This window comes from Bacillus rossius, chromosome 1, assembly GCF_032445375.1.
Source record: "Bacillus rossius redtenbacheri isolate Brsri chromosome 1, Brsri_v3, whole genome shotgun sequence".
Classification (NCBI taxonomy): domain Eukaryota; kingdom Metazoa; phylum Arthropoda; class Insecta; order Phasmatodea; family Bacillidae; genus Bacillus; species Bacillus rossius.
The window spans coordinates 85,496,922-85,522,155 of record NC_086330.1 but is presented as its reverse complement, the minus strand read 5'-3'; the positions used below and the strand labels follow the sequence as shown (position 1 = coordinate 85,522,155).

The following is a 25,234-nucleotide window of genomic DNA, read 5'->3' as shown; positions in this document are numbered from 1 at the left end:
AGTTCAGAGCCTTGCACTTAGAGGTTTTACCGCTGCTAGAACTACAATAATTGAGCGTCGCTCTTATCATCCCGCTTCACTAACACACACACTGACCAGACGGCGCCCTGAAGCTGATTAGAGGAAGCATGTAGAAATGCAAGGCAGGAAATTTTTCCAGCTTATCAACCAGGACCCGGGCAAGTCTTGACTATCAAGCTTCGATACGTAGAATGTTAGAAGAAAGATAAATGCGGGGTAGACAGACGGCAGCCAGTGTGTTTCCTGCGCGGGGAATAAGTGGCGTAGCCTTTTTTTTTTATGCTGGGTGAAGCGACCTTTTTCTATCAACCCACGGGAAAAGATAATTGCTTGAGCTGTCAAAATAAACATCGCTGCGGCAGTTAAAACAAATCGAGGCGGGCGTGCATCCAGTCGGTCGCTGTGTATTGTCAACCGATAGTAATCAAAATCAAGAGAAATCCAGCAGGTAGCTTTGCCTTAACTGCGTAGCACACTAGACACTCGCAAAAAGCTAAACGTAAACACGTTGCCACAAAAACCTTTATCTGCACCCTGCCGGCAAAGGGACGTGGAATGGGGGTTGTTAAAGCCCACCCCACACGATGCCCATTTTCTGCTATAACTTCTGTTATACCCATGGGTATAAAAATTTTCATAAAAATTTGTATAGCAGAACCGCAGAAAGATTTCTTAACTCCATACACACGATACCTAGAATGCTAACAGAAAACCAGCCAACGCAGTTGCCGACCAAAGCAAACATATCAGGGGAGGATAAACCTGTCGTAGTCAACTTATCAAAATACTGAAAAAAAAGCGAAAGTTACACCTGTTTGTGTTAAAAATTATGTAACTTGCGGAAATATTATTTGATATTTTATCTTATATTTTTAATTTGCAAATAAATAACAAAATTGGTTTTTGTATTTAAAAACAAATTAAGAGCAATTTTGGAATTACAAATATATTTTTAAGTTGTAGGTTAATTTCAAAATCTAAAAATATATAAATTTAAATGATACAAGGGACATTGGGTTTACTAAATGTAGTTTATGTACGGTTTAAATTCTAATATTAATTTAATTATACAGTTAATCAAGCTAATTTCATTGTAATAGTAAAAAAATGCTACCGATTCATATATGTTATATATAAGATTTATTGATTACTTATATATTTAACTACATAATTAGAGGAATTGTAACTAATATGTTTTGTAACCCAGTGAGACAAATAAACACGCACATACCGCGTAATAAATTTAAATATTAGGTGAAGAAAAACATTTTGCATGTTTTTTTTTTACCCTCACAGGTGTGTCGCTATGAAGTATCAGTTTATTCATTATTAATTTATGGACACTCGTTTCTTAATAAACGTTGGCGTTTTAATTATAAAATTAACTTTTGGTTTAAATTATTTGTGAACATGTGATTTTACTTTACTTTTTTAAAAGTAAAAATAAATCTAGGTACGTAGTACTATGAATAAAATCAATGGACTGAGGCACCTAAATGTAGTTAATAATATTATATCATAAATTAATTCTAATAATTTATATTTGCAGAAAGCACAGTATGTACAGTTTTATTATCTGTAATTTAAAAAAAAAACTAAAAAAAAAAAATGACATGAGGATTCGAACCACATTCAAAATCACCCTTCTACCGCTGCCATCGTGCTCTTCGCCACTACGCTACCGCAACTTCTACGAATGTGGTAGGAGATAATGGGTAATATAGAATGCAACGTATTTTCATAACGTATTTTAAAATTTCCGATTACTTCTTTCTGTGGCAATTTCAGCTTAACAAATATATTCCATAGTAGTTTTACTATTATAAAGTTTCATTTGGCATACCATTACATTTGTTACGTCCCTTAATGTTGACAATACAGACTATATACGGGGTTATATTGCAACACGTGGGTCCGCCATCTTGACGGCTGCAGCTCGTGGGTATAGCAGAAAAATAGAACACGTTCTATTACGGTTTTGGCTAAGACTTCGGTTATGAAAACTTTTATACCCAGAGCCAGACCCCTTGGAAGGGTGCTGAAATGTTACCCACACGGGAGCAGGCGCGCTAGCATAAAAATTACATGAAAACTGCTAAGGAAATGGGTGTCGTGTGGGGCAGGCTTAAGCGCTGACAGCGGTCGACAGGAAGCACTCGGCAAGAGAAACGCAGTAACACGCTACTCACCACAAGAAACTTATTTTCTGTCCGATTTTCTTCGGATTTTCGGCAATTTTTTCACGGTTCCTCGAAATCGGGTTGTAATAGAGAGGTGGTCGCAATAAATGGGGTCGCAACAAAAAGGTTTTACTGTACATTTAAAGATGATTGCTACAACACTAACACCGTTACGTTGCTAGCCAATCGCAAGCTGGCACTTCCAACCAATCCATGCTTTTATATTTGTATTGAATAGTTACACTTAATAAAATACTTTATACTTCATAATTAATTTTAACTTTCCACTTAACTCGGATAGCAAACAATTATACAAAATGCAATCTCGTCGAACGTAATAGTGTAAACAAACACGGAAAAAAAAATTCAGGTTCGCCAACCTACATTTCCTAAAATTAGTGGAGCCATTAGACAAAGTTTTTTTTAAATGCCATTTCGTGATTGGTGGCGTATCAGTCGCAAACATGCGCTCTGTAACACAAATATAACGCTACCGTTAATTTATTATTGTAACGTTGCGCCGGTAGTAGCACAGATTTACTAAAAAAGTAATATTTGTGCCGATATTATGATTATAAGATTTAATTCGTGTTTTTTTTTATTAAAAATGTGTTCGTCTTCTTTGCTATGTGGTCACACCTGTTAAGTTGGCAATATGTAAAACTAAAATATAAATAATATGGCCGATTTTCATCATTGTTTGTAAGTACGTGTTTTGGTTTTACGTACGTAATTTTTAGTGTTGGCTGAAGTCACGTACGGAGATATTAAGAATTGTGATTCAGTTTTATTATATTTTATCATTGAGGTTTACCCGAATTTCCTTTCGAGTTTCGCCCCGTCGAGTAAAATAAACTCGAATGCCAAGCCGAGACGAGCTGATGCTACTCGCTCGACTCGACTCAAATTTTCGAGTCTCGGCCCATCACTACCTAAAACCCAAATAATTCCTTCGTAAACTGAAGCCAAACCTGATATTTACTTACTAAACCTTCTTTTTTCTACTAAATAGAATTCTCTCATACCTCAAAATTTGAAATCTACAATCAAAACATTAAAACAATACACATAGTAAACATCCATCTCTCTACAACATGGATATCTGATACTGTAATAATATTAAAATTAAAGTTCTGACTGTATCAATACTATGCAATACCATATAAATACACATAAAATTAAATAAAATTTAATACAAAATACTAGGGATGGGAAAATCGATTCTTCGATACCTCAATACCAATTGATTCTGTGAAATTAATCGAGAATTGAGAATCAGGGGAAAACTTAGATTATTTGCATTTTCGATTACCTAACCTAATCTTTGCGTCACAATTTATCTGCAAACATACAAAAAATATGTGGTACTGGAATAAAAATGCCAAAACCAGCATAATATGCTTTCTAAAATAATTTTCCGTGCAAATTTTAAACATTCGGAAGTTTAGTGAAGATTTTTGCCTATTACTGTTCATAAATCAGCTATACACATCTGTTTACTAACAAATATATACCCGTAATTTTAACTACATATTGTTTTGATTTACATACAGTAACCATTTTATATTCCACAGTAATTATTGGTAATAAAAAGGAATATAAAAATTGTATTGTATCCTCGCCGCAATGAAAATATGAACCCCGAGGACTCGTACCAATAACATAAGAAAACTGCGTAATGTAACGTACAAATGTACCATACCTTTAAACATTTTAAATGATTATATACTTTTAATTGCCCTGACTGTTAATAGTTACACTTATTACTGCCGGCTTTAAATATTATATATTAGGTGAGTTAAGGTTATGATTGGCTTAGCATAGTAACATGACATCACGAGATACCAAAGATGTAGTAGCCATAGAGTATATCTCCATGGAGTAGAATTACTGCTACAGCTTGCTGCCATGCTGTATGGCACGATATAACAGTTTGCTACGAGAAAAAAAAGGGCGTTTTCATTCTATCACAAATGGTCGTTGGCGCGTTCAGTTTTACTAAATCAGTAATGGATAGCTAGCACGTGGCCGCCGAATCAACTACCGTAAGGAAAGCAGCATCAGCAAAACGTAAACACGTACCTACTAAGTAAGTTATATTGATTGCAGCGACTTCACTTCAAAATTGTTGTATATCTGGAAGTATTTGTACTGTGCTGTTTAAAATGCTTTAAAAACATTGTATACTTCCGAGTGTTTACTACGTTTTTATTAATTACGATCATGTCAAGTGAAGCCTGGGAGCATTTTTTTATTGATTCAAACGACAACAATTATGCAATTTGCCAAATTTGTAGTATGAAAATTTCGCGAGGTGGTGCTTCAAAACCAACAACAAACATGAAAAAACATCTTGGGAAACATACTGCGTTTATTGAAGATACCATGAAGGGAAAACTTGATTCAGCAAATAAGGGCTTGGACTTACCAGCTCATGCAGAGAAATCAACTTCCTTGCCCTGCAACAGTGGTTCATTGTTTTCATCACCTTTGATTCAAGTCAGTCATCAACCTTGTTCATCTCCTAGCAAAAGCAGCAGCACTACTTTGTCAATACCCCAGTCATCTGCTTGTACAATACTTGACCCTGATGATCCCAGCTCACCTAATCCCACAGACTTTCTAAGCAGTTTCAAACAGTGCCATTTCAAACAGTGCCAAACGCTGAAACCGAAACCAAAACCTATAGCCAAGAAATTCCTTGTCCAACCAACACTCAAGAATTTATAACTCAAACCTCACCTTTCAAACCAGGTGACTCAAAAGCTAAATCAATAACTAGACATATTGGAAGAATGATGTGCCTAGATAAGCAGCCTTTTAGTATTGTCGATGACAGAGGGTTTACTGAACTTGTGAAATTAATGGTGCCCAGTAGGAAACATTTGTCGAAGAAAGTGATGCCAGAGATGTACAATGACCAATGAGTGCACAGAAAGTGTCAAACTACAGCTGACAGATGCAGAGTATGTGAGCCTCACAACAGACATGTGGACTTCAACTAATAACGACGATTATATGAGTCTGATGGCACTTTTATGCAACACCTTTGTATTGAGGTAATCCCATTTGTTGAATTCTCACACACAGGGTCGAACATTTGCACTTTTATCACAGAAACTCTTCAAGAGTGGAATCTGAGTGAAAAGGTTGTTTGCGTTGTGAGAGACAATGGTAGGAACATCGTAAGTGCCCTAGAGACATCACAGTTTCAACATCTCTCTTGCTTAGCGCATACATTTCAGCTTGTTGTTAAAGATTGGTTACTTAACAACAAGAATGTAACTAGTTTGACAGCAAAATGCTGCAGCATTTTTGGTCATTTTAAACACTCAAATAAAGCATTCAAGGAACTGAAAAATGCTCAGTCTGTTCTGAGTGTAAAACAGCATAAAGTTATCCAAGACAAACCCACTCGATGGAATTCTACATTACACATGCTGCAACGTCTACTTGAGCAAAAGCAGGCAGTCACCCTAGCTGTAACGAAGCTCAATTTGCCTGCAGAACTTTCGACTGCAGAATGGAATTTACTTGCCCATGTATCTGACCTACTGAGCATTTTCAACCATGCTACACTTGCTGTTAGTTCTGCAACTGTGACTGCATCAGAGGTAATACTGATTGTAAACAGCACACGTAGAGAGCTACTAAAGCCAGCACCCAATGGCTCAGGAATTCTGGGTATAAAAAATGATCTCATTTCTTCATTGAACTTAAGGTATGCAGAACTGGAGCAAGAAATTTTGTTTGCAGCAGCAACACTTCTTGATCCTCGACTGAAAAGCCATGTGTTTGTTAACCAAAAGTGTGTTGAAGTGGCACAAAATTACTTAATTGAAGAAGCAACAAAAACCAACTGCTCAGAGCCTGAGATACCCAATGTCCAAACAAAGCAGACAGCAGCACCAGTAGCGAGTCATGGAATGTGGGCATTTTACAACAACATCATGAATGATGCCAAGTGTGAATCAAAGGAAACTTCTGTGAAGGATGAAATAAACACTTACAGGGTGGCCAGCCAACCGGGAAATCGGAAAATACGGGAAATAGCCAGGATTTCTTAAAAAAACCAGGAATACCTGGAATCAACCAGGAATTTTTATTAGAACCGGGAATTTTTTTTATGAAGTAACGATCGCAATAACATACGGCTGTTAAATGAGCACGTTCACCACCCGTCAAAGCACGGCAGTATGCTCGTGAGCTACATTTTGTGAAAGTTAATTTGTTCATATTGCATTTAAAAACTTTTGTAGTACGTAAGAAACCGTTAACAATTCAGACTTCCATACTTATTATGTTTCTGTATTCAAAAGCAACAGCATTTTGGCTGAAAATGTTGTTGTAGGGTGGTAGTAATTTCTCGCACGGCATGTTGGTAGCACTAGTTTTGTATGTATATTTGTTTTTACTTTGCGCTCATGTTGTTGCGTCACGGTATCACAATACTTTTCTCGAGTTTTTTTAAAAGTTTAGTTGTGCGGGACGTTGTTTTGAATTTTTTAATCTAACATGTAATTGGCGCAGACTATCAAAATGTCAACGAGTTCGGTCACCACATACAATGACAAATATACGGAAGAGTTTGAATGGGTGGAGAAAGATCCAAAGTGCAGGACAAACGCTATTTTCAATTTGTGTAATGTTAAAATCAATATCGGTAGCATGGATGGGAAGAACAGCATTAGCCAGCCACGCAAGAGGGGCAAAACACGTGCATTTGGTGTCAAGTAATTTTTGTGATGTGAGATTATAAATTTTTTTGTTGGTGGTAGGTTTTGTTTTAAGCAAGTTCATTGATTTATATTTTAAGCCTATAGGCTATAGTTAAGTTGTCTATTGTTTAACGCCAATAAAACATCATATTGTGTGTGCTTTGTGTAACAAAAATACAAATTGTATGCAAATATTGATAAAAACCACCCTTGAAAAAACCTGGAAAAAACCAGGAATTTTATTATCCCAGATGAGTGGCCACCCTGACTTACCTTCAGGAACCAATTCTTCCTCCCACTGCAGACATTTTCAAGTACTGGAAGGAAAATTACAAATTCCCTAACATAAAAAAACTGGCAAAAAAGTACCTTAGCATTAGGGCTGTGCGAATGTGACTTTTTCAGTGTGAATCAAATGTGAATCAAATAATTGCAAATATTTGCGAATAGCGAATAATTTGCGAATATTTTCTAACTAAGTTCTAGGTATAAATCTGAATAATTACAGTCCAAATTTGGCATATTATAAATTGTTGTTTAAAAGAGTGTTCTTTAGCTTTATATACATTTGTATTACTCAAGTAACATGTAAATTTTTATGTCTCTTCTAATGGTTTAGTAATAAAACACAATCAGTGATATAGAAATGTCTTCATAAAAAGCCAAGCCTACACCTTGACATCAACATTACGTAAATTGCAGTGCAAAAAGACCATTTCCTTTACATGTTCTGGATCCAGGCATTGCCTCTTGGAAGTGACAATGTTCCCAGAAGCAGAAAAACAACGTTCTGAACTTCACTTCTTCTTCTGAAAATTAAAAAAAAAAAAATTTATGAAAGTAAACAGATCTTCGATGTATCAGTTTTATTCTCGGCAGTAAATAGTCAAGCGATTACCAATCGATATATCAAAGAGTTGTTTATTACAACTGCTCGTAAGCATGGTCAATGTTCCGTACTCAGAGTCTTTTGGAATCAAACGTGTCAAGGCAAATTAAGTTTGTAGCATTGCACAATGAGTATGTTATATACATATATATTTTTTTTGGGGTCATAAGAATATTGATTAAGAATAACTTTGATATGAAAGATAATAATAATTTAATATGTAGATAAGGGTAATTGTTCAGAGCTGTTAAGAATTGTTATTAATTACTTTGGTTAAATTTCATGGAAAGCCTCAAAATACTTATTTCCTTGAGATACTTAATTATTAATTTGAGGGTTAACTCCAGTTCATAATAATTGATTTTGATATTCGATAATTAATGTCAGTAATTGTTTTGTTTAAAGCAGTATAGATTATAATTTTACAGGACATCATTTTTAAACAAAAGTTTTTAATATGGTATGAATTTCAACTTTGTTTACTAAAATTTTGAACATTGTATTGGAATTTTTTGGGTAATTTTATATTCTGTTGGATATTGCTAGTGTAATATCTTGAGAATAGTCTGGAAGGTACAGAAGGAAGAGCAGACAGGCGCGACACTCTGGCGCCAGAAAGTTATTTTTCACTTTGTAAATGCGTGTTTGGGATTTACACGTCACGTTGTACGCACAGCTGTAGCGACCATCTGGAAGGGTCTCTGGAGGCTACCACTAGCCAGCCAATCAGGGCAAGCCCTGGCATCAAGTGATGTGCCCGTACGAATTTCCTTATAAGGTCATGTTTTGGAATTATGTGCGCTGATTGGTCAGTTGGCCCACGGGGTTGCCTCCCTTGTTTTCACCTTTACAAGGGAAGGTAATCTCGTCGACCAAGTCACTTGTTGCTCGATCGTCGGCGAACTCGGTCGCGTCGTCGGCAAGACAAATGGAAAATCACTAAGAGATAATTTAACGCCTAGGGGCTGGGGCAGGCCGTAATTTTTCGACCTAAGTTCATTTTTTTCGGACAAATTAACTAGAAATTTAGGCCCTAGGCATCGGCCCGACTTCGTGTGATTTCGGTCCGCGATCGACGGTATCTTGAGTTATGTAATTAACCAAGGGACATTACTAAGTTTTTTTTTTTCTTTGGCGAGTGACAAGACTCCTCGACCATCAACGGCAAGATGTATGGTGCTGTGGTATGTATTTGGACCTCATCCTATCAAAATTCAAAGACATCGTTAAAATTTGTATAAGAAAAGACAAAAACTGTGCAAGTAACGAAGTTTTTCTAACTAAATTCATTTGTAAAATTGTGTATTGAGGCCATGTAACAATGAGAAAAAACATTTTTTTAAAGAAATAAACAAAGATAATTTAATAAACTCTTTTATTTCCAAATAACGCAAAATCATCGTAATGAAAAATTCCTCAGGAACGTTGTTTGTTTTGTTTTGTTACGTTTCTCTGTGTGCTTAGCCGGGCAAAAACATACAACGTAACAAGTTTTAATGAATTTACTTTATCTTGTCTTTTTAATTTTATCTAATTATTTACGTAACATTCTCGGTAGTTTAAAAAGCGATTGCGCTGGAGGAATTCTAGCAACACAATTCTCTGGCCATGGGCCGCTCTGCTGACCATCAACTCAAACAGACACGTTTTCTTTTTTGCTGTAGCCATGATGGCCGCTATATTTACTTTTCTATCGTTAAAAAAAATTCTCTAGATTTGTATTAGTAAAATTAATAGAATGGTGACCAAAGAGTATGTGTGCATTAGTTTTTAATGGTGAAAGCTGATGCGCTGGCATTGTTATAAATAGTTTTATACTTTTATATGGCACAAACATGGCTCGCCCGAAAATTGTGCTAAGGACAACTGGATATAATAAATTAATTATGCTACACATCACGTAAAGTTTGCAGTAAAATCGTAAGCATTTATGATCATTTTCATGCTACATTGGCTTTAATTGTTCTCAGTATGCCCATTTACCTAACCAAAAATTTGATGTAAGTAAAGGTCCGCTTACAGTTTTTTTTTCTTCCATTAAGTCTCTTGGAAAATGATTTCTCGAGGTTCGACATATTATTGTATCACACGTTATGTCAAAAAAAAAGTAATATAGTAGAATCCCGCTGATGCGACCCCTCACGGTTTCCGGAAAAACGGACTTACAAACGGAATGGTCTCAATAGAGAATTCGGGCCAATTTTTACCCCCCCCCCCCTCCCCCCCCCCCCCCCAAATATATCCAAATACATAACAAATCACCTCGTTCGCATAGATTTCATATTCAAATAGTCTGTGGTGTTAAAAAGACAACTTTATAAATTCATATTACACCTCGGACTCGCATACCCCGAACAATGGGTTCCGATAAATACTCGCGCTAAGTGAATTCGCGTCATGCGAGTTCGGCTATGCTAGCCGGCTGGTGGTTATTTTCGTTCAAAACGTGGCGAAGGAACTTGTGTGGATCAGCTAGAAAACATTCGGCTATAAACGAAAGATATAAGAACAATGCTATCCTGAAATGCTGTGACATGTTTTTCGAGTAGATAATCACAGCGACAGACCGACAGGATGCGCTTCCGCCCTTGCCGTCAATGATGTTTATTTTGACAGCTCAAAAAATTATTTTTCCAGGTCCCTTCGCAGCATAAAAAAAAGAATAAAAACACGTTGGAATGCAGTTGGAAAAGTAACTATGCAGTAAAAGAAATATATTTACGGCCCTGCTAAATTTTTCTATTCAATAAAATTCGAGGTATTAGTGATTTTTCAGCAGAAACTGCTGTGTGACTAATAAACAAATTGTATCATAATAACTTAAACTTATAAAGTATTTATTAACGGCGAAGGACAGTCGTATAAGCCCATAAAAATATTTATTTGACCGAGAATGGACTATACAACCTGGCTTTTGTCGCACGTGGTGTGGGTGGGAAGGATGCTGACAGTTTCTCATGCAGAAGGTTGAAATAAGGGAGGGAATGTGTTGAAATATTAGTTGGGAAAGGGAAGGGGGGGGGAGATTTTACATGGTTTGTGGCTCTGGGAGGGATGAGCCTTGAAGAATTAGCAGGGGATGGGAGAGGTAAGCGTCACGTCACGTATGACGTCAAGCCGCCGCTACCGCCAGCCTGACCGGACGAGTTTCTTACGCTCTCGCAGAATCTACCACAGCGGCTTTACGTGCAGGCGGGTAAGATAACATGACAGCTGAGACGGCTTTTCGTGCGATAGTGGACGCGCCAAGCTCGGCTAGACACTGCCGCGTGGACAGTCTAGAGGAATGGTATCTATTTTTAGCCGTCTTTGGTATGTGTGCCTGCTTACAGTACAGCTCTCGCCAAGATAAATGTGAACACATAGCGCCGAACAAAGTGTAACAGACTTGTTTTTCAACTGATTTTACTCAAATTTTCGACTTTCTCTGCTCAAATAACTGTCGTATAAACGGAATGAATGCATCAGAGGGGGGTCGCATCGGCAGGATTCTACTGTATTAATACATTCGAAAACTTTTGAATATTTGAAAATTTCAAATACCTAATTTGATTTCCAATGTGAATCGAATCAAATATTTGATTCGCACGAATATTTGCAATTTCGAGTATTCGCACACCCCTACTTAGCATACCACCATCCACAGTGTATTCTGAAAGACTTTTCAGTACTGCTGGCCTGATAGTTGACCAAAAGCGTCATCGATTAGACCCTGAAACTGTGCGAAGGTTTGTTTTGCTAAACAAAAACTTGTAAATTGTTTTGTTTGTTCATAGTAGTGACATTTTGTTGAGTTTTGAGTAGGCCTTATGTTTTTTTTTAATACATTAATTTACATCCTCTGGGTTAATTTTTGTAGGATCTAAAACTAGTGATGTCTAATTGTCAAAAATTTAACTAAATATCTTTCTTTTATATGTACATAAATTAAAATTTTAAAACAGTTTCTACAATTTGTATAAGTGTTGAATTTTTTCTGAAAGCGGTTTAACTTCCAAGTATTTGCTAAATGTGTGTGGCTTTAAATAAACCTCTTTAATTCAGAATTTTAAGTGAAATTCTCTGTATGTTAAAAAAATCTCCTATCAGTTGTTCAGTATAGGAATCGAGAATCAATAGGGAATCGAGAATCGATAGAGAATCGAGAATTGCGTATCGAGAATTGATATATTGGAATCATCTCATCCCTACAAAATACTTAATGTCCAAAACAATACCTGAAAATATGATATTGATTTTAACCAATAAATTTGCCAATGAGAACATTTTAAATTCAACATATTACCAACTACAAATATATCTTTGCACATAGGTCCAAAGAGAAACTAGCTGGAATTTACTGATAAAATAAAATGATCCCTTACTGGATTGACTGTTCAATTACCAATATAAAACTACTGTATTCACTTGCGTAATGTCCGCCCTAGCATAATGTCCGCACCCTTTATTTATATATCCTTAAAAGAAAAAATTAAAAATTCGCATAATGTCCGCACCAGTCGTCTACGGCGGGCAACACAACTTTGGCCACCCCTAAAGGACGCAGTATGAATGGAAAGTTGACGGCCTTTCTCTCCTGTCCTGAAAGGGTAGGGAAATTCGTTGAACTGAACAAAGCACGGTAACGGTAAACACAGCTGACCAACACGCACGCATGTTCAAGGCATGAGTTTCGCGTCGAGTTTTGTAGTGTAGAGTACAGAATGGGTATAAATCCTTCATTGCGCGGTTCAAATTAAGAGTTGTTCGTTATGCTGAAGAGCATGGGAACAGGGCTGCTGAAAGGGAGTTTGAAGTGCACGAAAAAAGTGTTTGTCAGTGGCGGAAAATAAAAGAACAGTTGCAGTCAACAAATGCAACACGGCATGGATCAGTCTTGTTTTCTGTTGAGGTAAGACACGCAGCGCAGCGTAAAAGAAACGTCAACTTTAATTAGTGTGTACCCTGTTTTACGTGTCAGGACAGAACAGAACCCCTCTTTGTTTACATTTGGTTGGAATCCCTCCCTTGGCCATTCTCACGCTCTAAATGTTTCCTTCCCCTTCCTCCTCTACGTCACGAAGGCCATCAGATTGCCGGTAGGGGGGGGGGGGGGGGAGTACAGTGCGCAGCAGATGTGGAACTGGTGAGTCACTGCGCTGTTGCCAGCTCGCTGGTTCCCTACGCGCTGCACGTAAGGATATGGTACGGCTAAAATATTGCAGGTGTGCCGTTAATAGCCATTTTAATCCATCACATATTAATCACATTAATAAGGCACACGTAACCACACTTATTTCAGTGTAGCGGGTAATTTTTTTTAATGTTCCGGCGGGTGCGAGACAGTTACTGGTGGCAATTACAGCAAAGTAAACATGGTCTAAGCCGGGTTGTTTGCAAGCGATCCCGCAGCAATATTCTTTTAAAATACCTAGCTAGTGAAATCCAAATTGATTTTAGATACGTTTTGTGCCTTTTTAGTAATAATTAAGACACAAAATTTTGTATTTTTCCTCGCATAATGTCCGCACCCCATTTTTTTTGCCAAAAATGTGGTCAAATTACTGCGGACATTACGCAAGTGATTACGGTATATATGCAAGCTCTGTATGCATAATGCGTACAATTCTATCTACCTTATATGACTGCAACTTCAAAACTGTCCTGTGATCTTTGGCAAACTCTTGTTTACTACCTACACAAAGCACTCTGAACCCAAGAGGGGGATCATATACTTCATGCAACTTTCATGTTTTTTTTTTTTTTTTTACTTTACAAATTTTAACGCCTTAAAATAAAAGTGCGATGATTACACATGTGCGACGATTATACATTAAAACACAGCATTACACTTCTCAGAAAAATAATATTTGCAAAAAACTTAATTTAATAAAAATGTCACAACTGTACATTATGCTCAAGCTATTTTGGAGATTTTATTTGGTTGGTCAAATGTATCTTTGAGTGATTCGGCAACTGAGCTCAGATCACTGTTTGAGTTTGGCGAGCCTTGTTATTTTTTCTTGTACAGTTGCTGGCAGTGGGCAGCAGCACGGAGGTCGCCAAGCTGCACAGATGTGCATGCCTGTCGGCCATGACCCAGGAAGCAGTTGTGCGCATCTGCAGGTCATGCCCACGTAAACAGTATTGTGCTGTTGTTGCTGCAGCTGAAGAATAGGGAAAATCTGTATTCTTGAAATGCTGAACTTTTGGTTGTCACAACCTGTTCGCTTCGAATCCAAGACAGCATCTGGCTTGATCTCTCATATTTATAGACTGTGCAGTCTTCACCAGTTTGTTCTTTGATATCACGTTCATTAAAATTACTCATGACCAAAAACCTTCTAATCTGAGTGATTTATATTTAACCTAAGTTACTTACAGTTTATGTACCATATTATCTGGCGTATAAGACGAGAATTGTGTAGTTGTTACCACCGTATTCATCTGAATATGATGCTATGATTTTTACCAAAACTGTGGAAACTGAAAATGGGGGTCGCATTATAATTGTAAACTTGAATCTTACCATTGGGAACAATTTAGTTGAAACACTACAAACTCTTTATCCTAAATGTGTCATTCGTACCACTTTAGGGTGCTATTAATTACCACCTTCTGAACCTCCAGTGAGTTGATAAACTACACCTCTGCCTGTAAACTGCATCACCTATGCCACTATAGTCCGGGGTTTTCGGGATCTCTGCGCAGGTGTGACAGATTAGATATGTAGGCTGGAGAGGGTGCAATTGGAGTGTCACTTGGTTCTTTCTGCTTCTCTGTGGCTGCTGGTGAAGGTACCCCTTACTCCTTCTCTTTCACCCTCCCAAGTAACCACCGTATATTACCACATTCTTTGCTTTCTGAACAGCCGCTATTTTTGAACCTATGTACAGTTATAAAAAAATTCTTTTTGCTAACTGCGCTTAGTGTTTCAAAAGTGCCATGTAAATCACTCTACTAATGAAAGTAGAACCAGAAAGGGTCTAGTAAATGTGGTATGAATTTAATATTTTAAATAATATTGAAGTACTATGTACTTTAATTGTGATTTCCCATAAAAAAAATTGTTTTTCATAAATTTTCTGTGCCAAAACATGGTCACAGAAGCATGAACCATACTTGCATTATTATCTGTGATTTTAATTTGTATTTTAATTAGGGATGGGACGGTCGAATACTCAAATCCTCGAATCCCACCGAAGCTCTAGTATTCGAAAGATTCGAAATTCGAGGGAAAAATTTTCGGGATTCGAGGAAAAATATTGATGTAAATGTTGTACTTTAAAAACTTAAATGCTTACAATTTACTTGGCCTGTTTACGTTTTCCTTGGAACACATCCTATTGAGGTACAGTAGAACCTCGTTAATACGTGATGGTCGGGACCGAGATAATCACGGATTACCGAATTTCACGGACTAGCGATTAAAAGCCCGGAAGGTCTTGTCAAGCTTCTCAGACACCGGCGTGCAGCTGGGTTAAGGCCAAGGTCATGTGACGTAACATCTCCCGAGGCTTACTGCGCCTTGGCAGCAGATGGATAAAAAATAGTAAACTCCCCATTATACGTGTTAATTGGGACCCGCCGAAGCCCGAATAATTAAAATTAGTGGTGCACCGATGCGGATACCGATGAATCGTAATCGGCGATTATGGGTACTTACCGATTAATCGTAATCGGCGATTATCTTAACGATTACTTTGCCGATTATTTACGTCCCGGCGTAATTAAGTAGGTTTTTACCGTGTAATATATTGTTACACATTTTAGGACGAAATACCGTAATATTTGTATATATTACAAAATTCATCTAACTCCTTCATATCATAATTACAGATATTTCGTTAAGTTTAATAAATCTCATTGCCTCCAACAATAAAAAATACATTTTTCCTACACTTTTATTTACGTTTCGTCTTTTGTTTCTTTAGTGGCCTTGTTCATTACCTATAGCCAGAGACGTAAAATAGATGGCACGCAATCAAAATACCACAAACAGTTGCAGTGGATTCTATGACAATCGATCTTTTCGAGTCGTAGTAGCGGTTCAAAATCGTGGTCCCGATACCTTCTAGAGTTTATCACTGCATTTTACCAACTCGTTATAGGCGTCTTTGGTAACATTATCCGTTGTTGTGTTATTTGTATGTGACGTGAAAAGTGAAAAAGTATTTATAATTTTATATATTCAGTCAACATAAACAAAATAACATGTGCTAGAATTGGTTTTTTGTCATTTTTATATAATTATAGTTAGATGGCGAGTAGGGAGAAAAAAAGTGAAGTGTGGAAACATTTTTCTATAAACTCAAGTGAACAAAATAAAGCAGCATGTTTACATTGCTAAACAGTAATTTCTTGATGCAACCTTATGTGATAGTCGATAATAATGCTAGTTTTCCGCAACAAAAACTTACCCATTGTAAATTACAATTATTAGACTGTAGTTAAAGTTGTTTACAATAACAAATATTTAAATAGAAGTTAATTTAATTTACACTTTGCAATGACTTAATAGTGTATTTTATATATTTTTATACTGTTATTATAACTGTATTCTCAATTTTACCTAATCTTGTTATTCAAATCACATGGGAATAAAAATTTTTGTGTGCATTATTACACTTAAAAAAATTTCATTATAATCGGTAATTGAATCAGTATCTGCCGATTATTGCTCTCATAATCGGTAATCGAATCGGTAATCGGTAAAGTCATATCGGTGCACCACTAGTTAAAATATATATTATCTGAGAATTCCATGATGGCCAACCAATGAACTTGTTAGCCAATCATTTTGAGCAACACAAAAAAATAACTAATATTAATATAAAGAATTTTAATGGGTAAACTAGAGAAAACACCCCGTCACTTTTAACTTCGGGCATATTAATCACTACGCTTAAGTGAGGTTTAATTTTAAAAGATTCATGACAATATTTCTTATGGCCTAAAACCATTGAAGCCAAGATGGCGCCTTTCAGTTTCCATTAAATATTTCAGGAAAGTGATATCTTCATTTGGGACTTTAAACAAATGTCAAGTTGGTAAATACAAAATATTGTTCCGTCGAATATTGAATTTCGTTTTCCGATTTCCGTGGATACAATGAATCACTGTACTCACAGATAATGCCTGAATGCCTTAAATCCACCAAGTTGGATTCTACAGCAATTGATGAAGTGACCAGATTCTTACGTGATCCTACAATTAACCCAGAAATAAACATCCTCGAATACTGGAAAACTCAGTCTGTGTGTTCACCCAGGCTACATAAACTGTCCATAAAATATTTGTGTTCACCACCTGCGACAGTGTTCTCTGAACGTTTGTTCAGCACTGCAGGAAACATGTGACCAAAAACGGAATCGTCTTGATCCAGACCGTGTCAAAATCCTTGTTTTTTTAAATAAAAATTTAAGGCTTAAATAATTCTGCATAATGTTTAATTTTTTCTCTTAACTTATAAATTATTTTATAACTAACCCTTGAGATCTGGATTCGGATTCGAGGTACTGTTTGGGATTCAAATTCAAGATTTGGATTCGGGAAAAATAGGATTCGACCCATCACTAATTTTAATGGTAGAAGAACATTGGGCAGTTCCACCAGTCAGTGACTCTATGACCATAGAACCACAATTGATATTTTATTTCTCTTAGAGCATGATAATTATGCTACATTTTCATATAAACAAATTGTTCGTGTTGGCCCTAGACTATTGAAATTGTTTGATATTGGAAACTTAATGTATGGATTAAGGTTAGGTAACATTAAGTATGTATTGTATTTCACATACTATAATGTTACTAATTTATATTGTATTATGACATTTTGGACCTATCAGGATATGACATGTATAAATTAAGAAAATTTAAAATGGAACATTGTCAGTTTGAGCTACTACGATGAACTATCGTATAAGGAATATGTGTGCATGACTTGAAGATAGGTGATCTATTTAAATGCAGAGTCGCTTATAAGTTTTATTACAGACCTGAAAAGGAAAATGTTGATCAAGAAATTGTAATGGTTATCCCAAAAGGGATTATTGAATATTGAAGTGTGTAATGTAAAAAGAGTCGCAGAAAGTTTTAAAACATCTAGTTTTCTGTATATATAACTCATTTCTAGTGATACTATTTGAATATCAAGTGTAATACAAAACACACAAAATTACCTGATTTGATCTAAGTTAAATCAAACTAACTAATTGTTGTTAGGCATTTCAAGCATAACTCTTAAACCATAAGACTTGTGAGGAATTCTCATGCAGTTCTACAGACTGAAAAATTGTAGCATTTTAATTTAAAGAAAAATCTTAAATTCATTTTCTGTACTATTATTGATTTGACACATATCAATGATGATACATTATATTTTGTAAATACATTTGTTCGATGTGTTCTACATAACATTCGTGATGATTTAACAAGATATAAGTTAGTACAGTCTGGATGCTCTAATTTTATTTATTTTTATTTTTATATTTCATGATATAAAGAGTAATGTTGTTAGTTGTTATATAAAGCTAGAATATTATGTTTGGGTGCATCACAATAAAAAAATTTGGAGTCACTTTATATTCCGAGTCTTTATTTTCTTTTATATTTGGGTGAAGTCCAGAGATGTGACTTATTTTAGCTACAAGTATTTGAAATACATATACAAGATACAAAATACGTATTTTCGTCTTATATATGAATTAAGTTTTTTAAATTTTAATTTGTATTTAGATACATTTTTTAAATATCTTAGTATTTTGAAAATACTAAGTTTGCTAAAATACTTTTACTAATTACCTACCTGTGGATTTTTTACATTACGACATCCCATCATACAGACAAATCTGAGAACGCACCCTTATAATTTTAATTTTCAATCTATGAAATGACTTTTTGGTTTATGGTCTATGTATTTACTTTTGTCTCTCTTGCTGTCACTACCTGCGCCATATTTAATTGTGTTGTATTGGTCGTGTCGTGTGTCAAATTGTTCAAGTTGATTTATTACTTACAATATTATTTAAAGGATCATAATAATTGAAGATGACAACATATGTAGAAATGTAAGTTTTTTCTTCTTTCGCTCGACACGAATGTGTTTGTAAATGTAATGTTGTGAGTGCACGTGAGATCGGGTAGGGGTTAGATGTGTTTGTTAGGTAACAAACAAAACAGAACAGTAGTGGTACATATTCGTGTGTAATATCTCGTATAATATTAGATAATGTAAAAAATAAAATTATTAAAAGTGCTAAAACCTACATTTTGTTTTATTGCATTTCATTATTGTGTATGTGTTTGTGATATGCATGATAAGTTTACATGTTTGAGTCAGATCGGAGTGCTCTGTTACGTTTTATTCAGTCTGTTACCATACAAACATAACTTATTTTGATTGAATTTTTCTGTCAAATCATATATATGTACTGACTTTTAAATTCTAAGCTATAAATTTTCTCATTCCAGTCACTTACATTATAAATTTTAATAAATTTTTACTTAGTGAAATTATTGTTTGTGTTTTCAGGGATGAAGAGAATAAGAACAATTTGAGTATACATACCTCTCATTTTAAGGCATTGTTTTAAAGACGGATGTAACATGAATGTGTCTGCAGTATTCAATATATGTTCGAAAGTAATAAAGGGTAGTGTTACTTCTACTTCAAATTTCCTGAAGCATTTAAAGTTATAATTATTAATTATTCCTATAAGATAATAGTTACTTACACAATTGTTTACTTACTGCCTATATATATTTTTTATTAGGATTTTTTTACTGTGAAGAAGTATTAAATTTTATTGAAATCTTTTTTTTATAAATCTTTCTGTATTTTGAAATGATTAAAATATTTTTATTGCAGAGGAAGCATCATGTTCGAAGATTATGAAAAACTTAAAAATTCAAATCTTAAAAAAGAAAACATACTGAGATCCGTAGCGGTTCAGAATCAGCAGTACCTAATGTGTAAAAAATTACAGCAGTCTACTCTTATAAATATAAATGGATCAAGATCTGTTAACTTAGACAAGTTTTTTCAAAGTATTGTTGAGTGTATGTTACCAATATCAATAGAGTGTGATTAATTTAAAAATTGATTGAAGGTGCACAGCAACCAACAAGCCTCCAAAAGTTTTATGTCATCATTCAATCAAAAATAAAAATATTTATGAGTAGGCCTACAATGAATTCAAGGAAAAAATAAAGATTGCTTTTAAGACTGTAGAATTTAAGTGCAGCACAGCTGATGTTTGGTCTTCCTCTAAAAGAAGTTATTTGGGGGTTACAGTCCATTGGATTGAAATTGAGACACTTGAGAGGAATAGTGCTGCCATTGCATGCAGAAGATTTAAGTGGGCTCACACACATGATACAGTTGCCGAAATTATAGCTGATATATATTCAGAGTATGACTTAAAGCTATCCAAAGTTGTTAAAACAGTAACAGATAATGGGTCCAATATGGTGAAGGCCTTCAAAGTATTTGGTAAATATGATTCTGATACACTTGCAAACCCTGAATATATTTTACATAAAGACGATCTTGAAAGAACACAACTAGATGAAGATAATGAAGAAGATGATTTTATACCAGAACCTATTCCAGATGCTTCATCAGAATTAGAAAGTGATTGTCTACTGCCTTGTCAAAAAAGATGCGCTATGCACACTTTGCATTTGATTGCCAGTACTCAATTTTAAACAAGCAAGATTAAAAATAAAAACCATTTTTTATAAGAAACTATGTTGCGGCCTAAGCAAAGTGCCAAGCACTCTGGAATTTATGTTCCAGGTCACTAATGTAAAATATATTTGGAATTGACAGGAAAGTCACTAACTTTGCCATGTGCACCCCGATGGAACTCTTATTATAATTCCATAAAGGACCTTTTAGCAGTACAGGAACATCATAATGAAACCATGAAAATCTTGACATTACCTCCATTTAAGGGAAATGAAATACATTTTTTGAGTGAATATGTAATGTGGAATGTTCAAAGCCACTAGCAGAAGCTATTTAAAGTCTGCAAGGGAACAGACACCTAAAGTAAAACTCGTTTAAGACGTTCCCGCATAATACGTTTTCCCGCTTATTAAGTTCACAAAATTATTCCCTTGATCACTTCCATATATCCCTATGTTAATTTTTCCCATTCATAACGTTTGCATTAATAGATGCTTCCCGCATATAACGTTCAGCGTTTGTGGGGAAAAAAATTATCTTTAAACTTTTAAACTCTATTTATTTTTAATTTTCAAAAATTAACTTATTTTCGAACTATAACAAAATATTTTGAACTGGCACAAGACAGTCCAAACCTTTGAAGACACCGCACGCTGTTACAAGTTTATTTTTAGACCGATCTTATGTTTGCATTGTGTTGCTGTTCCAACTGCACACCATTTCCCCTATTCGAGGCAGAACATCTGACGAATGAGAAACGTGCACGGCCGTCGAAACCTGTGTCACATGCCGCAAGTTGTTACAAGTTTTATTTTCGACCAATCATCTGCTTGCATTCATATAGACTGAGAGGATATTCCATTTACATGCCGTTTTTTCCTATTCGAGTTATAACACATGACGAATACGCAGCAAGCCGTATTTACTACCAGCCATTACTCTTTTTTAGTTTTGCGATATTTTTTTGTGTGATTGTAAGGTTATCAAGCATAATAAATATTTAGTGTTGTGGCAAACCGTGCATAATTGCATGTGCAAGTAGTGGAGGAACCATTAAATGCAAGGCATTGTCGTTTGAAGAAAAACTGAAAATAATATCAGAAGTTGATGCTAATCTTTTGATACCAAGAGTGAGTATGGCAAAAAAACTTGGGATGCCACTGTCTACTTTGAACAGAATCATGATGAAGCGAGACCAACCTTTGGCTACTAATGTTTCGTCAAAGTGTAAAAAAATGAAAATTGGTAAATACAAAGAAGTAGAAATTTTACTATTTGGCCTGGTTTAAAGAACAGAGGGCACTTTGAATTCCAAACGAACTGCCCCATTTTAAGAGAGAAAGCTGTACAAATAGCACATAACCTAGGTGTTGAATTTCATGTTTCGAATGGCTGGCTCGACAGATTTAACCTTTTACCCGCCACCCCAAGATCCCCCCCAAAAATTATATATTTTCCTGCGAATTATGTTTACTTAATGTTTCATTAAGAAATGAAAATTGATAGATAACAAGAAAAAAAATTTTTTCTATTTATTTTGCTATGTTCCAGAAGTGGAACATTGGCAGGAAGTGGTTATACAAAAAATCGTCAATTGGTTTTTAAAATATATGTATTACTATATAAACCCATTACAATGTATATCCATAACAATATAAAATAGCTATTTCCCAAAATTTGAAAAATATAAAAAATCAACTTGGAAACTTTTTTTTATGGAAATACGGGGTAACACCCAAGATCAATGCTGCTTTTGAGTTTGATGTGTCAACAGTGCAACAACATCTCTTTTACACGTGAAGCCATATCAATAATGTCTATTATTACACTTTCAGTCCATGGAAATATGGAAAATACTCAATATGGATCCTCTTCTTGCAGTCATTGCATTGGTACTTTGTATTGGAGATACAATGAGCACATCTTCCGTGTGATGCCGAAATCAAGTAATGCCCTTCTGATTTTCGTTGAGAAGGAGGTATACGAAGCTTTGGCCCAACTCTAGGCCCCTCCTTTCGAGGAGAAATTCGCAGGAGGGCCATTGTAATCTGAACAAATTTTTTTGATTAGGTAAATGTTAAGTAAAAAAAATAGAAAAACAAATAGAAAAAACTAAATGTACCTGTCGCTGAAAGAAAGATGGTCCAGATGTAAACACGATTGTTTGGAGTGAAGCTCTTTATGAACAATCCAGGCAGCAACAACAACAGACATGTTGAGCGTGTTGGGGGACAAGTTCCACCACCACTTTTTTTGAACGCAATTTTGGCTGGTAAGATCCCAACAATATATCCATAACATCAACTCCACCCATGTCATAGTTATATTGCCTCAGGAGATGAGGTTGATCAATTGCAACTCTTGTTCTTTTGTTCATGAACTCAAAAAACAGGTCAATAGGCTCAAGGGATATCAATTTAGGAAATTTATCACGGAGTTTCGCTTGATTTTCAGAAGGAAGTACATAACTGAAGCTTTTAGTTTCTTGTCAGTTTGGTTTTTCCGGGATATGTTTACCTTTCACTCCAGGTTTTGGATTAGCTTTTCTTTTACAATTTCTTTTAGGAGCAGGCAACTCTTTACTAGTTGAAGGAAATGATTCTTGCTGCGTTTCATTGGACACAGATGCACATGATTTTATAAATAAAATTACCTGTCCACAAACGTCAGTCGGCTCCACTTCTCCCAAATTGTTGTCATCAATGTCTTCATTATCTGTCAATCATTCATTTTCTTCTGGAGATAACTGACACAAGTCGTATTCTTCATCGGAATTGTCAGTGATGTCAGAATCATTCAAAGAATTCAAGTAGTCAAGTGTGTCATTCACTGTACGAAACACTGTTTCACTCGCCATAAAAGCCCTCACACGCACAGAGGTAACCTAAAAATACTGCAATGACAGCAAATGATTTTATAACACAACTCTTAGACAGTTGAAAGAAAACTAAGTAAGAGCAGACTGAGTTCCACTACAGGTAGTAACTCACATGAAAGTTATGTGATGACGTGTACGGTTTGTGGCTGCGAGGCACAAGTAGAAGCAGGCGCAGTAGGCGTGCGGTGACGCATATAAGTAAAGTGGTCCGATATAACCAGAACCCGCCAATGTTCCACCTCTAGAACATCTAAACGTCTGGAACACCAGTGAGATAAGTAAAAGTTATAATTGAATACTCGTACGTGGAATCATTTCTTTTACACTTCCTAAGGCACCCTAAGCTTTATAAATAGATAATTTATTTTTATTATAGCAAAATAAAAATAAAAACAATAAAGTGTGTGCACCGCATCTGATTTTGCCATTTTGAGAAATTGCTTACCTTTATGAAATGCATCATATGTCACTAAATAAAATCTGTAAATTGAAAATGGACTTTGTTTAACTAGGAAAAAATTATGTCATGAAATATTTTAATTTTGTTGTAGAAAAAAAAATTCTCAAAATCATGTTCCATAAGTGGAACAATGGCAGGTAAAAGGTTAAGAACAGAGTAGGAATTGTCTATAGAACTGTAAGTGGAGAATATCTATCTATCTATCTCTCTCTCTCTCTCTCTCTCTCTCTCTCTCTCTCTCTCTCTCTCTCTCTCTCTCTCTCTCTCTCTCTCTCTCTCTCTCTCTCTCTCTCTCTCTCTCTCTCTCTCTCTCTCTCCTCTCTCTCTCTCTCTCTCTCTGATGATGATGATGATGATGATGATGATGATGATGATGATGATGATGATGATGATGATGATGATGATGATGATGATGATGATGATGATGATGATGATGATGATGATGATGATGATGATGATGATGATGATGATGATGATGATGATGATGATGATGATGATGATGATGATGATGATGATGATGATGATGATGATGATGATGATGATGATGATGATGATGATGATGATGATGATGATGATGATGATGATGATGATGATGATGATGATGAATGATGATGATGATGATGATGATGATGATGATGATGATGATGATGATGATGATGATGATGATGATGATGATGATGATGATGATGATGATGATGATGATGATGATGATGATGATGATGATGATGATGATGATGATGATGATGATGATGATGATGATGATGATGATGATGATGATGATGATGATGATGATGATGATGATGATGATGATGATGATGATGATGATGATGATGATGATGATGATGATGATGATGATGATGATGATGATGATGATGATGATGATGATGATGATGATGATGATGATGATGATGATGATGATGATGATGATGATGATGATGATGATGATGATGATGATGATGATGATGATGATGATGATGATGATGATGATGATGATGATGATGATGATGATGATGATGATGATGATGATGATGATGATGATGATGATGATGATGATGATGATGATGATGATGATGATGATGATGATGATGATGATGATGATGATGATGATGATGATGATGATGATGATGATGATGATGATGATGATGATGATGATGATGATGATGATGATGATGATGATGATGATGATGATGATGATGATGATGATGATGATGATGATGATGATGATGATGATGATGATGATGATGATGATGATGATGATGATGATGATGATGATGATGATGATGATGATGATGATGATGATGATGATGATGATGATGATGATGATGATGATGATGATGATGATGATGATGATGATGATGATGATGATGATGATGATGATGATGATGATGATGATGATGATGATGATGATGATGATGA

At 35.4% G+C, this 25,234-nt stretch overlaps 1 protein-coding gene across 2 annotated transcripts in view; it reads left to right on the top strand.

Annotated features, from left to right (window-relative positions):
• LOC134538920 (G patch domain-containing protein 1 homolog) overlaps positions 1-19,457 on the top strand; it is a 138,251-nt gene extending 118,794 nt beyond the window's left edge. Inside the window, exon 9 of one of the 2 annotated variants that reach the window (XM_063380535.1) lies at positions 19,323-19,457. The gene's annotated coding sequence lies outside the window, so the exon portion shown is untranslated. Of the gene's footprint in view, positions 1-13,818; positions 19,057-19,322 lie in introns of those variants that run through there. The other variant, XM_063380544.1, reaches the window with a different exon arrangement.
• The last annotated feature ends 5,777 nt before the right edge of the window (positions 19,458-25,234 follow it).